At 47.4% G+C, this 14,848-nt stretch overlaps 1 protein-coding gene across 2 annotated transcripts in view; it reads right to left on the reverse strand.

Annotated features, from left to right (window-relative positions):
* ZC3H12D (zinc finger CCCH-type containing 12D) overlaps positions 1 to 10,269 on the reverse strand; it is a 33,548-nt gene extending 23,279 nt beyond the window's left edge. The window contains exon 1 of one of the 2 annotated variants that reach the window (XM_002690321.6): positions 9,953 to 10,269. The gene's annotated coding sequence lies outside the window, so the exon portion shown is untranslated. Of the gene's footprint in view, positions 1 to 8,276; positions 9,879 to 9,952 lie in introns of those variants that run through there. The other variant, XM_005211037.5, reaches the window with a different exon arrangement.
* Between the last annotated feature and the right edge of the window lie 4,579 nt (positions 10,270 to 14,848).

The following is a 14,848-nucleotide window of genomic DNA, read 5'->3' on the forward strand; positions in this document are numbered from 1 at the left end:
TATGTGTGCTCCCCCCACCCCCCCCCACCCCCCGCCTTGTCTGTCAGGAAGTCACATCGGGGCCTTGTGCCCTGGGGAGTTTCAGTTGCTGGTGCGGCTGGTGAGCCGCAGATGCAATCTCGCTGCCTTTCCTAGCGGGTGCTCCCAGGCCTTCACCGCACTCCCGGCCCTCATGACGGTCACCCACCTGAGCAGGCCACCCAGATCTCAGGACACTCGTGCACAGGCCACAGAAGTGCTTCTGAGGCTCTGCTATGGCTGGACTGTGTCTCCGCCAAGTGCATATGTTGAAGCCCTATATCCCCACCCCACCCCTCAGCATGTGTCTATTCAGAGATAACGTCTTAAAGAGGTGATTATGTTAAAAGGAGGTCAGTGGAGTGGGTCCTAATCGAATGTGACTGGTGTCCTCATACAAAGAGGACAGCTGGACACACATGGGTACCGAGGGAAGCCATGAGGAAACACAGTGGAGGGAAAAGGCCAACAGCCAGCTGAGGAGGAGGTCTCAGAAGAAACCAGCCCGCTGACACCATGATCTCGGACTTCCAGCCACCAGAACTTCGAGGAGGTGATGATGATGATGGCGATAATGTTAAATTTTAAAAACGGTGGATCAGGTGGTCAAGAATCTGCCTGCAATGTGGGAGACCCAGGTTCGACCCCTGGGTCGAGAAGATGCCCTGGAGAAGGGAATGTCTACCCATCCAATATTCTTGCCTGGAGAATTCCATAGACAGAGGAGCCTGGTGAGCTACGGTCCATGGGATCACAAAGAGTTGGACACAACAGAGCAACTAACACAAAGTCATCCCTCAGCTGCAGGAAACGTTGCAGGACCACTGAAGATATCAAACTCCATGAATGGATGCTCAAGTTCCTTATATAAAACAGCATAGTGCTTATATATAACCTAAGCATATCCACCAGGACTCTAAAGCCTCTCTACATTGCTTATAATACCTAGTACAGTGTAATGCCATGTAAATAGCTGCTGGAACATGGGAAAGTCAAGTTTTGCTTGTATGATGCAGGTGTCAGGCTTTAGGAACTCTTTGAGTATGATTAGGGGTTCAGGGGAGAAGGGGGTCAGTGATGACAGAGGAAGAAACAGCAGGTAGGGATTCCCCCTCCCCTGCGGGTCAGTCTTCCCTCTCAGTCAGGCCCCACCAGGCCAGGGAAGGGGGACAGGAGGCAAGGTGGCTTCTTCAGGGCCTGGGGCAGGTGAGGGGCTAGGCCTCCCAGGGCCTAGGAAACTTCTGGGATTCTTTTTTTTTTTTTAATAGTTTTAATCCACAATTGGTTGAATTCGAGGATATGGAGGGCTGATTGTTTACATAATATATATAGGTTGTAAAATGCTAGTCACTCAGTAGTATCCAACTCTTTGCAACACCCTGGACTGTAGTCCACCAGGCTCCTCTGACCATGGAATTCTCCAGGCAAGAATATTGGAGTGGGTTGCCACGGTTTTCTCCAGGGGATCTTCCTGACCCAGGGATTGAACCTGGGTCTCCCGCATTGCAGACAGATTCTTTAGCATCTGAGTCACTAGGGAAGCCCATATATATCCAAAATAAAAACCAACTCTGTGGTATTTTGTTATGACATCCACAGCAAACTAATACAACTCCTCGAATTAAACAGGAAAACACTCTCTGGTGAATTCTATTCCCAGAAACACATGCTTTGACCAAAATTCAGCTCTGTGCACCAACACAGTTTTCCATAGCAGTTAATTCAGATAGTACTGAACCTCTAAAATAAGAGGTCCTAACTCAAGCTTGATTCTTTCCACCCAGCCGTCACTTGCTGGCCTGCACCTTTGGGGTAGTTGGGGGCAGGAGGGTGCAGCCTGACATATGTTTACAAGAAAATATGACTGAGTCAAAAGGAACACTCTGCTCAGACTGGGTCTCTCTTTTCACAAAGACCTATATCTTTCAAAAAACTTTTAAAATACAGAAATAATCCTGAAAATCTATAGACTATGAAAAATTGAAACAATGTAGAAGTATAGCGTATGAAAATATATAATGTCTCTTCCTACAAACCCCAAACCCTACTTGCCTCTCCTGTCTGCTTCTACCACTTTATCTCTGCATTTTCTTGCATGTCTAGCAGATACATGCACATTCTGTTTAAAGGAGGTTGTTTTTACACAAATAGTATCATACTGGACTTATCATTCAGCAAGTCGCTTCTCTTATTAAAGAGTCATTTTGGAAATCTTTCCCTGACAGTTTAGCTGTTTGGCTGCCCACCCTATCCACAGTATTTAGAACAGTGCCTGGCACAGCTGAATCTCAGTGCATATTTGTCAAATGAATGACCAAATGAAAGAATGTATGGTGTTTATCCATATGCCAAATGATGGAAATGCAGGTGTCTTTGATGTTTCCCCTACAAACGGTGCTCAACACACATTCACACACATCTGTCATTCCACCCCGTCCTCTTCTCAGTATTACAGGCTCTTCATCTTCAGTTCCTAGCCTCCTATTGGAATCCTCTGCAACACTCTCTCTTCTGGGTTCCCAGCATGGCCTCCTCTTGTCTTGCAGAACCTCTCCCTTAATACAAGAACTTCAGTAGAACTCATGATGGGGCTGGCAGGTCACAGACATTTGTCAATCAGCCTCCTGGCTAGAAAATTTTTGTGGATAATTCTTCAAGAGACGGGAATACCAGACCAATTTACCTGCCCCCTGAGAAATCTATATGCAGGTCAGGAAGCAACAGTTAGAACTGGATATGGGACAACAGACTGGTTCCAAATTGGAAAGCACTATGTCAAGGCTGTATATTGTCACCTGCTTATTTAACTTATGTGCAGAGTACATCATGAGAAATGCCGGCCTGGATGAAGCACAAGCTGGAATCAAGATTGCCAGGAGAAATATCAATAACCTCAGATACACAGATGACACCACCCTTATGGCAGAAAGTGAAGAACTAAAGAGCCTCTTAATGAAAGTGAAAGAAGACAGTGAGAAAGTTGGCCTAAAACTCAACATTCAGAAAACTAAGACCATGGCATCCGGTCCCATTACTTCATGGCAAGTAGATGGGGAAACAATGGAAATAGTGATAGACTTTATTTTCTTGGGTTCCAAAATCACTGTTGATGGTGACTGCAGCCATGAAATTAAAAGATGCTTGCTCCTTGGAAGAAAAGCTATGACCAAACTAGACGGCATATTAAAAAGCAGAGACATTACTTTGCCAATAAAGGTCTGTCTAGTCAAAGCTATGGTTTTTCCAGTGGTCATGTATGGATGTGAGAGTTGGACTGTGAAGAAAGCTGAGTGCCGAAGAATTGATGTTTTTGAACTGTGGTGTTGGAGAAGACTCTTGAGAGTCCCTTGGACTGCAAGGAGATCCAACTAGTCAATCGTAAAGGAATTTAGCCCTGAATATTCATTGGAAGGACTGATGCTGAAGCTGAAACTCCAATACTTTGGCCACCTGATGCAAAGAACTGACTCCTTGGAAAAGACCCTGATGCTGGGAACGATTGAAGGCGGGAGGAGAAGGGGATGACAGAGGATGAGATGATTGGATGGCATCACCGACTCGATGGACATGAGTTTGAGCAAGCTCTGGGAGTTGGTGATGGACAGGGGAGCCCAGTGTGCTGCGGTCCATGGGGTCACAAAGATTCAGACGTGACTGAGGGACGGAACTGACTCCTGAATAGAGAGGCCTCTGCCGCAGCTACCACTTGTCGGTTTCTACCTGCCTGGCCCACTGATCACTGCCATACCGAAATTGCCCTCAAAGTCACCAGTAACCTCGTAACTGCCAAAGCCAGCAGCATCTTTCCACTCCTTGCCTTGGGCAGCCTCTCTGCTGCTTTTGGCTCTGTGGCCCACATCCTTACTTGGGATTTTAAATCCAAAAATTTTGGACCACCTCTTTCTTGAAACTCTCTTCTCTCGTAGGTTGCAGAACTTAGCCTGGGTCTCCTACTTCTTTCCAGCTCTTTGCTTAGCCTCTGGTCCCTTGTTCAATGTCGGGCTCCTGCCCAAGCCATCTTCCCTAACCCTCATGCCCTCCACCAGCCCCCTAGATCCATGAACCCACAACTGCACTTCCAGTTCAGACTTCTTGCTAAGCACCAGGCACACACAGCTGTAAACCTGTGAGATAAATGCCCTGCGCGCCATTTGGTAAAGCACTGTGGGAACTCAGAACATTTGCTGAGTTCGGCTTCAGTGATTCTCAAAGTGTGGTCCAGAGGGAGCCCAAGACCCTCACAGGGAGTGTATAAGGTAAAACCATTTCCCTAATAAATGCTAAGTTGTAATTTGCTTTTTCTTCCACTCATCCTCTCACGAGTGTACCATGAAGTATCCCAGAAGCTACATGTCGCTGTGATATTGCCAACAGCTTGAACATGGAAGCAGATATGAGAAGCCAGCTGTCTTGTATTAAGCTGAATATTAAAGAGATTTGCAAAAATATAAATCAGTACCAGTCTTCTTAAAAATTTTGGAGGTTTGGAAAATAGAGTTCTTTCTCATAAAATACATCATTTATATTAAATATGATTGGTTTACCCTGATTTTTAAAATAAATGATTATTTTTAAATTTCATAGTTTTAGTTTCTAATAAAGTACATATCGACAGATAGATATAAACCACATAAACAAATTGGGGTGATGGTGGTCCTTAATAGTTTGTGAGACTGGAAAGGAATTCTGAAACCAAAAACCCTCTTCTTAAATCCAGAGCTTTTCAACAGCTTTTTCCATGTAGACGGTTCCATGTAGGTGGCCTATAGACATGTCATCCAGGGCCCCCGACAGAAGCCCTGTGTCTTTCCTTCCTTCAGCATGGCCCCTCTCACACCCACCTCCTGCCCACAAGCCCCACCCAAGCCTCCATGCCTACCTTCTGCATCCCACCCCCGTGTGGGCCACAGCTTCCTAGGGGCCCCTCCTCCATCCCATCTGGCCGAGCCCCCATTTGTAGCCAGCACTGAGTTTCTAGAACAAGTCTGATCATGTCACCCCCTGCTTAGAAACACCCTCTTACCCCGTGTTGACCTCAAGAAAGACACCAAGTTCCTAAGCAGATGGCTGAGCTGTCAGGATGCACTGCAGGCCCCCGTCCACCTCTTGCCCTCAACTGCCCTCTGGCCCTTTCTCTCCAGCCACACTGAAGCTCTTTCTACTCCCCACTCCAGAATATTCCTATCATTGCACTTTTGCATATGATGTCCTGTCTACCCAGAGAGATCTTTTGGGTTTAGCAAAAATCAAGATTCGACTTAAAAAAAAAAAAGATTTGGCTCAAATGTGCTCACACTGGTCATCCCTGACTCCCTGACAGAATGAGTGTCTTGGGCCTCTCAGGTCCCAGGCATGTGCACACACCTCTGTAAGGCATATGGAGTTGTCAGGTATCTGCTTCTCAGACTGTGAACTGCCTTCCGACCTGTCTGTCTCAGAGTCACTAGCACTGAGCATGTGTGTTCTAGTCGCTCAGTCGTGTCTGACACTTTGTGATCCCATGGCCTGCATCCCTCCAGGCTCCTCTGTCTGTAGGGATTCTCCAGCCAAGAATACTGGAATGGGTTGCCATGCCCTCCTCCAGGGGATCTTTCCAACCCAGGGCTCGAACCCAGGTCTCTCACATTGCAGGCAAATTCTTTACTATCTGAGCCACCAGGGAAGCCAGCACCTGGCATAGTGCCTCATATATTAGAAGAGTTTAGTAGCTTTTTCTTTAATAAATGCCCAAAGCTAAAATTACCTTCCCTCCTGGAATATTTTTTCTTGAGTTCCCATCTCACTGAATGGCATCCCCCAGAGATCCATAGAAGCAACCATGAGGTCAGCTTTGACTCATCCCTCTCCCACACTTCAACATCCAATGAGTCATTAACTCTGCTTCCCTGACGTTTTCCATAATCATGCTCTCCTTTACACTCACACCACCACCGTCCAAGTTCACTCATTCATCCATCCATTCATTCTTTCATTCATGTAACTAACACTTACTGATCACTTCCTAGGCACCAGGCAATGTGCTGGGACCCAGTTCTATAAAGACAAAATAATCCACAGTCTGATTTCTCTACAATCTATTCAGGAAAACAGACAAAAAATGTAAACAACAAGTCATACATCATGATGATAAGCACAGTTACTTTCTATCAGAAAAATGTGCTTTCGAAACTCAAGAGAGGAATGACTTATCTTTGTTGGAGGAGGAAGGCGAGGCCAGAGGGGCCCGCACAGAGCTGGATGACCAAGGATGAGCCGGCCTCTCCCAGCCAGAGACAGGCCACGTTGTCATCTCCCCAGGGCTCCTGGGAGGGCCACCTCACCACACTCCCACCCACAACTGCTCTAGTCAAGTTAGACTAGATTGATTAAGACTTCCGTGTCCCCCAAAATGTCCATGTCGTTCCATCCTGTTCAGAGTAGATGTCAAAGCCCCTCAGCATGAGAAGCAAGACTGATCACATCCAGGTCCAAGCTCCTCTCTGGTTTCCATGGCCACGTACCTCTAGTCCGGCCTCACCTTTTCCCTGACCAGTGCCATTCTCTTCTTTCAGGGTGATTGTTTTCTTGGACCAGGGTCCAGCTTTGACTCAATCTCCATAGAGGAAGATGACACTCACCCATCTGGTAGGCCAGCTCACACTAGGGACTGTGAGCTGTCCCCAGAAGACCCTCGTGTCTCAGACCTGGAGACCACACCCCAGGCTCTTCCCTCTGTGGAACCCCTGCCCCTTCTCCACCAGACCTAATCTCACTGTCACCTCCTCCAAGAAGTCCTCCCAGACTGATGGTTTTAGTTACTCCCACCCCACCCCTCCCCTGCTCTTTGTGCATGCACTGTAGCCCTTATTTGGATTTGGAAGAAAGAGACAGGAAGCTTGAGAGAAGAGGGTGGGAGAAAGAAAAGAAGGAGGGAACTAAAATGAAAGAAAGACAGTACAGACAATATGAACATAAAAGTTTATATTCACGTTTTTCTTCATTGTTTCCACTCATTTTTTTGCAGAGGCTCTTACTTGAAACTTCCCATTATCCCTGGTGGGTCGATAGGGTGGATAAAAAAAGTATTCCCTGCTCACAGATGAAGACACTAAGGTTCAGAGTGGTACAGAGTGAGGGCTATACAGCTAGCAAATGGCAGAGACGGACGATAAGTAGATGCTCCAAATAATGGGTTGCTTTGAGCTTTGGTTCAAGATAGCAGCAATACCTTATCATCCCAGAAATGGAAACGTCAAAATATGACTGGGTCAGGTCAGGTGACTTCTCTTGAGTCACCTAGTAACAGTTACGAGGAGAGTCCGAGTTTATTTTGTCACTTTGGGTTCTGGTAGGGCAGAAGCACGGACATTCTTGAAGTGAAAAACCTTTCTCCTGGGGAGTGGGAGGGGGGGTCCCTGCCTTGGCAGCTCCTCACAGACCCCTCAAGCTTCAACAGAGCTCCTTTTCTGAGCAGAGTTTTGTAGGGTATGCGTGGGACGGGAGGGCTGTTTTCACACGAAATTAACTGAAAGAATTCACCTACTTCAGAGGCTTTTTTACCCCCTTGAGACTCTAAAATAACTTCATTTCCTTTTAAAATTTCTAAATAAGGGAGAACACTAGGGTGGGGGGCTGCTCTCTGGAGCCCCGAATCACAGCCCGCCCCCCGCCCCACCTCCCCCATCTGTGATGGTCTTTGAGCCGCAGGGCTGCCAGCAGCTACTTTTTCCATTCTATTTTTAAGACCTGAAAGTACGAACAATTTCATCTTGGTTTTCTTCCTCAATCTTGACTGGAAGTCACAAACAGCACAGATGGCTAGTAACACTTTGAAAACCTTCCCAAGTCTCCCGCACTCTGACAAGTCAGCGGGGCACGCTGTCGGATGCTCAGTGTGGAGGCTGCGGAGGGTGGGCTCCGGACCTGACGACCCAGCTGGAGAGAAAGGGAGAAGGGGGAGGGGGCACAAGGGACCCTCTGAGGTGGAACAAGGTGGGTCAGATCTGGTTTTTAGCATCAGTCAATCAGGAAGGAGGGGCTCTGGGCCAAAAAGTCTGGCTGGAAGAGCCCCTAGGGGAAGAGAAAAACACACAGCAAACTGAAGCATGAGCAAATAAGAGCAATAAGAACTGCAGAGAATCAGCAGCTCACAGGGACACTGTGTTTTCCGGTTACAAGGTGCCTCCTTGTGTGTCATCTTTGGGAAATCCCAAAGTCCCTGCGACATGGAAAGAGTTACTCAGGTTGCAGGTGACAAGACTGAGGTTTGGCTGACTTACCCAGGATCTCACCGCTGGATGGGAGACTCCCAAGGGTGGCAGTTCCTGCCAGAGGGTGCTGCCCAGGGCCACTCGGGGGCCACAGAGCAAGGCCAGCGATCCTTCAACACTGGACCCTGACCTCCAAGTCGGTTCCCAGGTTGCCTTGGCCAGCTGCAGAGAAATCTCCTGCACACGCCCACCGGAAGTCACCCACCGTGGTGAGGGGACGGTTCTAGACAGAGTCCCTGCAGAAGTTTTCTGGTTCAGCTTAGATCTAGAAGCCCTCAGGGGAGTTGTCAGAGTTTGAGGAAGTCACAGAGAGGCAAAAACTTCAGCCCATGAGATTTGTGGTTTTGGCCTGACCTTTTTTTTTTTTCCTTAACAGAATTATAATTTTATGAAATTGTGGCAAAAGAGTCATAGCATAAAATTCACCGTTTTAACGATTCTTATGAGTGCATTTCAGCAGCAGTAAGCAACCATCATCACCCTCCATAGTCAGAGCGTTTTCGTTTTCCCAAATGGAAACTCTATCCCCATTAAACCCTAACTCCCCATCCCCCCCGCCTCAACTCCTGGTAACCACAGTTCTACTTTGTGTCTTTACGAATTTGACGATCCTAGCTACTTCATGCAAGTGAAATCGTGCAGTATTCGTCCTTCTGGGTCTGGCTTGTCTCATTTGTCACAATGTCTTCAAGGTTCATCCGTGTCATATAAACCACACTGTTTATCCTTCCATTCATCCATGGACACTTGGATTGCTGCTACCTGGGGGCTGTTGTGAATAATGTTGCTCTGAGCCTGGGGGGCTGGGCTGGCCTTTTGTTTTCTCCGGCCCTTGTGTGCTGCTGGAGGTTGCTTCAGGTGTACACACAAGTATTTACAGCCCTGATCGATACCGCAGGGCAACTCTGAAGCAAAGTTTAAAGCAAAACCGTCTGTTCAATGCCCCTCCCAGCCTATTCAGCTGCCAGGTGTTGGCACTCCTGGCGTGGCAACATGTGGCCCTGAGGTCACCTCTTGGAGTTCGTGGCCAAGCATTCTAAAATGGCCCCAGGGCATAAGCCAAGATTACATTCACTGCCATCAGGTGAAGACTTATTTCAACGTCCTCGAAGGTCTTCTTGAAGCCCACGGGGCCGTCCTCTAGAAGACATGGCGTTTGGGGCCCTGCCAAACGTTCCCGATCTGCCTGGAAACTAGACACCCACCAGTCACCATCTCGTCTACAAGATGCTCTCAAAAGCATGGAGACAGGTTTCAGATGTGCTGCAGAGTTCTGTGCATGCGTGCTAAGTCGCCTCAGTCATGTCCGACTCTTTGAGACCCTAGTCCTTCTGATTTCATACAATTAAAACATCTTTAAAGCAGGAGCTTTTACTTAAACCTAAGAGTTTCTTCTGATTAATCTTTCTCCAATAAAAGCCCTCTTGACATTAAATACAATTTTGCTAGATAGAGCAAGATTTCACCCAAAGGAAATTAAAGATGCTTACCTATTTTTTTCCCCCACTGAGCCCTCAGAGTAACTGAGGGAGATGAGATTGTTGCTAGGATGCTTCCCATCCAAGAACACATGCCCTGCATCCCGGCCCCCGCCTCCCTGAGTGCGCTGTCTCTGTCCTCCCACCCCCGCCGCAAGTCTGACAGCACTCTATCACACTGACCCATGCCAGAGGACCTGCACTCACCAGCAGGGCGTGTCGAGGGCCCTCGCGGTGGACACCCGGGTCCCCTCAGCTGTCCTCCCAGCTGTCCAGGTGTCCCCGAGGCTGGGAGAGTCTCTTCAGGCCGAAGTTCTGCTTCCTTTCACCATTCACATTCAAAGCTGCAAAGGTAGTTTTGCTTTGCCTTTTTTTTTTCTTTTAAAGGAGAGGAAGACAGCAATCAGATGAGGGAGGGAGATGAAGCCTGCACCTCAGCATGAGTCACTGAATCAAAGTTCAACAACCACATGCAAACACACTCCGTGAGGGCAGGGCTAGGGCAGACGAAAATATGAGCTCTCCGCCTCCCCCCACCCCCGCCCTCAACGGTGGACACGGTGGACGTGGCTGCTCCAAGTTCCCACTCTGGCCGGCAGCTGAGAAGAGCATCTGATCCTAGATGCTTCTTAGGAAGGTGGGGGCTCACAACTTTATATACAGAATTGCCAGTTACACAGAGCCAAGGTGGGGGCGGGGCAGGGACAGAACCTGGGTGCATGGGCGCGTGGGCATTTCCCTGCCATCACAGGGGTCCCAGGCAGGTCACAAAGTCCTTCTTGCTGGAGGAGCAGGGCACTGGCCTCTGTCAGGAGATTATACGGCCCTGGGCTTCCCTCTCTGTGGCCGCGCACGGGGTGGGCGGTCTCCTCTCTCACAATGGCCGGAGGAGCCTGACCCCAGCATCCTGGGACCCCAGCATCCTGAAGTCCAGCTTGCTGCAGCCTCAACAGGTATGGGCAACAAACCCCAAGCTCTGTGATTATTTCCAGCATTGGGGGATGCTCATCAGAAGAAAGAACACAATCAAACCCCACAGCAACCCACCTGCACGGCAAATGCCAATGTCCCTAATGTGACCAGTCCAGAAATATACAGTCACTCAGTTAGTCAAGCTGAGTTTAGAGCCTGGGAGTCGGTGCTGAGGAAATAAGAAAGCCACAAGTTACCAGACTTTCGATGCGCTGCTTTCTTGATTTCCCATCTGTGCCACACAGAAGATGGGAGGCAGTCTGCAATATTAAGGCACGTATAGATCGGAGAAGGCAATGGCACCCCACTCCAGTACTCTTGCCTGGAAAATCCCATGGACCGAGGAGCCTGGAAGGCTGCAGTCCATGGGGTCGCTAGTAGTCGGACACGACTGAGTGACTTCACTTTCACTTTTCACTTTCATGCATTGGAGGAGGAAATGGCAACCCACTCCAGTGTTCTTGCCTGGAGAATCCCAGGGATGGGGGAGCCTGGTGGGCTGCTGTCTATGGGATCACACAGAGTTGGACACGACTGAAGTGACCTAGCAATAGAATGGATTACCTAAATAAAGATTAGAAGTACAGTGGGGATAAATTAGGAGTTTGGGATTAACATAAACACACTACTATGTTTAAAATAGACAGCTGGTGGGAATTTGCTGTATGACTCAGGGAGCTCAAACCCAGGCTCTGTGACAACCTAGAGGGGTGGGATGGGGTGGGAGGTGGGAGGGAGGTTCAGGAGGGAGGGGACATAAGTATACCTATGGCTGATTCATGTTGTTGTATGGCAAAAACCAACACAATATTGTAGAGCAATTGTCCCTCAATTAAAAATAAATAAATTGAGATGTTTAAAAAATAAAATAGATAACTAAAAAAGATCTACTGTATAGCACAGTATACAAAATACTCAATATTTTGTAATAACTTATAAGGGAAAAGAATCTGAAAAACAAATATATGTGTGTGTGTGTAACTAAATTACTTTGTTAAACAACTGAAACTAATACAACATTGTGAACCAGCCATACTCCATTCTTTTTAAATGATGAAAAGTCATACAATTAAAAAAATTTTTTTAGTAATTAAAAAACGAAAACTACAGTCAGAAACCATTCAAAGAAAAAAAGAACATTACACTAGAACCTAGGTTAAAATAGTCACTCCACTTGAGCACTGATCCTAGCTTTGAAATTTGGGACACAATGGATTTTCTAATAACAGCTACCATTTGTTCACCCCCTGGCAGCCGACTCCAGTACTCTTGCCTGGTAAATTCCATGGACAGAGGACCCTGGTGGGCTGCAGTCCATGGGGTCACTAGCAGTCGGACACAACTGAGCGACTTCACTTTCACTTTTCACTTTCATGCATTGGAGAAGGAAATGGCAACCCACGCCAGTGTTCTTGCCTGGAGAATCCCAGGGACGGGGGAGCCTGGTGGGCTGCCGTCTATGGAGTCACACAGAGACGGACACGACTGAAGCGACTTAGCAGCAGCAGCCAGTGTATTTGCTAAGTTTCCATCAAAGTATCCTAATCCGCACAACAGCTCTGCAGCACAGGAAATATTCTTCCCAGTTTTGAGATGAGGTCGTCAGTACTGAAGGGCTTCCCAGGTGGTGCTCCACCTCCCAATACAGGAGACACAAGTAACATGGGTTCAATCCCTGGATCGGGAAGTTCCCTTGGAGGAGAAAATGGCAAACCACTCCAGTATTCTTGTCTGGAGAATTCCACGGACAGAGGAGCCTGGGTGGGCTACATATAGTTCATGGGGTTGCAGATAGTCAGACACGACTGAGTGTGCACACACACACACACACACACAGAGCAGTGTTGAGAAAGGGTAACTGAACTGCCCAAGTTCACTCAGTAAGTGGTTTGAGTCAAGAGTCAAACCCAGGACCATCAGGCTCCAAAATACACCCTTTATCTGGCCGTGTGCCGCCTCTCAGCTCTCAAACACCTAGAAAAGCATGCTCAGTTTTCAAGAGAAATAAAGATTTTCCTGGTATGAAATTTTAGGAGAAATCTAAGTCCTTATGTTGAGTGATGTACCAGATAATATTTTCAGCTCAAGTCCTGTAGAAGATGCGTGCATGTATGTTAAGTCCCTTCAGTTGTATTAGATTCTTTGCTGCCCCCATGAACTGTCACCCACCTGGCTCCTCTGTCCACAAGATTCTTCAGGCAAGAGTACTGGAGTGGGTTGCCATGCTCTCCTCCAGAGGATCTCCCCGACCTAGGGATCGAACCCACGTCTCTCACATCTCCTGCATTGGCAGGCGGGTTCTTTACCACTAGCCCCACCTGGGACATCATAGTAGATGAAGGGGCATCAAATGCCGATTCTTCGCTGGAAGCCTCTGTCCAAGCGGTGGTGTTGCACCTCAATGCAGGGAAGGGTTTCTGTGTGAAAATGACCTGACGTTGTCCAGGAGCCTTATTCTCTGACTCTCTGGCCGAATAAAGCCGCAGAACTCAGAGCCAATCACTGCTAAGGGGTTCCTTGGACTCTCTTGCCCAAATACCAGATTCTGAGGTGCAATAATTCTATGTACAGGATAGCAACCAGTCAAGGAAGGAATTCTCTGCAGAGGTTGCCAGGTGCCACCATGCTGCGCACTTAACAAATATGAACCTGAATAATGAAATTTCTGAATCCTGATCTGTATCAGTCCAGGGTGATGGACGCCTCTGCGCAGGTCAGGCAACACAGCGGCCAGCAGCAAAAGCGAAAAAGACATTAGAACCTGCTCAACTATCAGGCAAGTCAGCATTTTTTTGGCAGAGACCCCAGAATTCTGTGTCTGAAATCTCAAGAGACATTATGTAGACCTGAAAAACAGCTACTCTGTGGTCTTCATAAGCAAAGAACCACCATCTGGTGTCTTTATGGTATCTGATTTAGAGAAAACTCATCTTGGTTTCTCCACAACTGAAATGACTTAGCTGCTATGACTGTCAGAAGTTGAAAGAGTTGAACCACTGTTTAGCCAGCCTGTGTGCATGCATGCTCAGTCGCTCAGTCGTGTCCAGCTCTTTGTGGCACCGTGGATTGTGGCCCACCAGGCTCCTCTATCCGTGGTATTTCCCAGGCCAGAATACTGGACTGGGCTGCCATTTCCTCCTCCGGGGGATCTTCCAGGCCCAGGGATTGAACCTACTGTTTAGCCTATTTCTCCCTAATTGTAACCTGCTGGAGGTTACAGAGGTTACTCAATATGCCAGCAAATTTGGAAAACTCAGCAGTGACCAACAGGACTGGAAAAGGTCAGTTTTCATTCCAATCCCAAAGAAAGACAATGCCAAAGAATGCTCAAACTACCACACAATTGCACTCATCTCACACGCTAGTAAAGTAATGCTCAAAATTCTTCAAGTCAGGCTTCAACAGCAAGTGAACCATGAACTTCCAGATGTTCAAGCTGGCTTTAGAAAAGGCAGAGGAACCAGAGATCAAATTGCCAACATCCGCTGGATCATCGAAAAAGCAAGAGAGTTCCAGAAAAACATCTATTTCTGCTTAATTGACTACCCCAAAGCCTTTCACTGTGTGGATCACAATAAACTGTGGAAAATTCTTCAAGAGATGGGAATACCAAACCACCTGACCTGCCTCCTGAGAAATCTGTATGCAGGTCAGCAACAGTTAGAACTGGACATGGAACAACAGACTGGTTCCAAATAGGACAAGGAGTACGTCAAGACTGTATATTGTCACCCTGCTTATTTTACTTCTATGCAGAGTACATCATGAGAAACGCTGGGCTGGAAAAAGCACAAGCTGGAATCAAGATTGCCGGGAGAAATATCAATAACCTCAGATATGCAGATGACACCACCCTTATGGCAGAAAGTGAAGAACTAAAGAGACTTGATGAAAGTGAAAGAGCAGAGTGAAAAAGTAGGCTTAAAGTTCAACATTCAGAAAACGAAGATCATGGCATCTGGTCCCATCACTTCATGGCAAATAGATGGGGAAACAATGGAAACAGTGACAGATTTTATTTTCTTGGGCTCCAAAATCACTGCAGGTGGTGACTGCAGCCATGAAATTAAAAGACGCTTACTCCTTGGAAGAAAAGTTATGAACAACCTAGACAGCATATTAAAAAGCAGA

The sequence above is a fragment of the Bos taurus genome, chromosome 9 (genome assembly GCF_002263795.3).
Source record: "Bos taurus isolate L1 Dominette 01449 registration number 42190680 breed Hereford chromosome 9, ARS-UCD2.0, whole genome shotgun sequence".
Lineage (NCBI taxonomy): Eukaryota > Metazoa > Chordata > Mammalia > Artiodactyla > Bovidae > Bos > Bos taurus.